Below are 2,256 nucleotides of genomic sequence, written 5' to 3'. Positions count from 1 at the left end.
AATAAATAAATAAATTATAGTAGTGTTTGGGGGGATTAAGGAGTGTTGTAGAGTGTGATGTAGATATTTAATGTCAGGCATTTGCAAGAACTCTGAACAGAACAAAAATGACAACCTAGGTAATAACTTGCCTTCCCTGACCCCTATTTTGTTTTTCTTTTTCCTTTTTTTTTTTGGCATTAGGGTCTTACTCTCACGCAGGCTCAGTGCAGTGGCATGGTCTCTGCTCACTGCACTCTCCCAAGTAGCTGGGACTATGGCATGAGTCACCACACCTAGTTACTTAAAAAATTTTTTTGTTTGTTTTGAGATGGAGTCTTGCTCTGTTGCCCAGGCTGGTTGGAGTGCAGTGGTACGATCAAGGCTCACTGCAACCTCAGCCTTCCGAGTAGCTGGATTTACAGGTGCCTGCCACCACAACCAGCTAATTTTTTTATTTTTAGGAGAGACGGGATTTCACCATGTTGGCCAAGCTGGTCTCCAACTCCTGACCTTGTGATCTACCCGCTTTGGCCTCTCAAAGTGATGGGATTACAGGCATGAGCCACTGAGCCCGGCTACTTTTAAAATTTTTGGTACAGGTGGGGTCTCACCGTGTTGATGTTAACCAGGTTGGTCTCCAACTCCTGGGTTCAAGTGATCCACCTGCCTTGTCCTCCCAAAGTGCTAGGATTACAGGTGAGACACACCGCGCCTGGCTGGTTTTTCTTAAATGAGCCCCATGTAGTGCTTTATCACTACACCCAAGAAAATATACCACAGTGTTTAGCATATTCTATTCCAACAGCGTTATGCCCCTAATGTTGGCATTAGTGACTGAAGTTTTGGTGCAGCCTGGCCAATTACTCTCAGCCTGGTGGTTGCTGAAAGTATGTTCCCCATAAAACTAGGTAGGTGATTGAACAAGGGTTAGGTGTTTGCTTCCTAATTGTACCGAAACCCGCTGTCTTGGGATTTTACTGGATTGGAGACATCCAGTTAAATACATTGGACATTTTGTATCTGAAACAGGTTGAAGTCAACTGTGTGTCGTTTTTTCTATGTGGTTTTTTCTTTTTTGGCCGATGATTTCATGTATTCCCTTCTCCACCCCACAAACTTCTAGATACATACTTTTTCCACCTCACCCCCCCCGCCCCTTAATTTCTGCGTCGCGGGAGGCAGGAGTTTCCGACAGGGAGGATTGATGTGTGCGATTGATTTAATATGCAATCCTAAATCCGTCCACTGTTACAGTGCAGTGCAGTTGATTAGACTAGAGGCAGAGAGGCTTGGGGAGCATCTTTTTACTGTCGAGTGTCTCCAGGTGGCTATTGCTGTTGAAGTCTGAGGCACTCTGGGAGGTATCGCGTGGGTAGGGGGTCTCCTAGTACCCAGGCAGAGAGTGGGAGGGGGCAGGGGGACAGAGGGAGAAGGGGCGCCAGGCAGCGCGGCTTCACCTGGCCTGGCTACGGGATGCTTGGCTCCTGGCTTTGGGGTGGGGGCCAGGAGAGATGGGGGCAGCGCTAACAAAGAGGAGCCGAGTCGGGCCGGGTCCGCGGGTAGCGGGCCTATCCCGGTGGCTGACCTCCCTGTGGGCCTCTCCAGTTGGCTGCTTGGCGAGTCGCTCTGCTGGCTCCCTGGCTCGCCATTGGCTGTGCAGACAGGAGGGGGGCTCGCGAAGAGCCGGGGCGAGGGGGCGGGGCTGGCTTCCGGCGGCGGAGGGGAGCTAGCGGCAGCCGGCTGGGGGAGGGGGTGTCGGCGCACCACGGAGTGCTGCGCTCCTTGAGCCTGGCACCCGGAGCAGCCGCCTCCCCCTCCCCCTGCCTAGACCGCTGGAAGCCCCTTCTCTTCTGTCCACCCTGGGTGGGGGTGAGCTGGGCTGAGCTGTCCCAGGCTGGCGGGGCGGAGCCAGGAGCCCCACCGTGCGCTGCGGAGCGAACCTCACCTCCTTTCCAGGGTGCAAGGTGTGTGTGTGCTTTTTCTAACGCGACCCCGACTTCAGCCGACTTAACCTTGTAAGAAAAGGGGAAATGGAATGGGAAGTAGTGTCTGTGGATCCCATCAGATTATTTTGGTTTTGTATTTCTACCCTTCATCCGTCTTTTTTCCTTCCCTTCATCTCACCCCTGCAGATGGGTAAGGAGATTCAGGACTCTTATCTCTTTTTACTGATATGTCAATATCGGTCGCGTAGTAAAATGCACGGAGAAGAAAAGCGCTTTTTGTGTGGTATCTGGTGCAGTAAACCGCAATTAAAAAAAAAAAAAAAAAAAA

At 51.5% G+C, this 2,256-nt stretch overlaps 1 protein-coding gene across 4 annotated transcripts in view; it reads left to right on the top strand.

Moving 5' to 3' along the window:
* FAM222B (family with sequence similarity 222 member B) overlaps positions 1-2,256 on the top strand; it is a 94,816-nt gene that overhangs the window by 35,773 nt on the left and 56,787 nt on the right. The window contains exon 1 of one of the 4 annotated variants that reach the window (XM_037743303.1): positions 1,681-1,946. The exons of 2 other annotated variants lie outside the window; for them this stretch is intronic. The gene's annotated coding sequence lies outside the window, so the exon portion shown is untranslated. Of the gene's footprint in view, positions 1-1,680; positions 1,947-2,256 lie in introns of those variants that run through there. One more of the 4 variants, XM_037743304.1, reaches the window with a different exon arrangement.

This window comes from Cebus imitator, unplaced genomic scaffold, assembly GCF_001604975.1.
Source record: "Cebus imitator isolate Cc_AM_T3 unplaced genomic scaffold, Cebus_imitator-1.0 Scaffold140, whole genome shotgun sequence".
Lineage (NCBI taxonomy): Eukaryota > Metazoa > Chordata > Mammalia > Primates > Cebidae > Cebus > Cebus imitator.
Note: the sequence above shows the minus strand (reverse complement) of the source record. Positions and strands in the feature narration are given on the sequence as shown.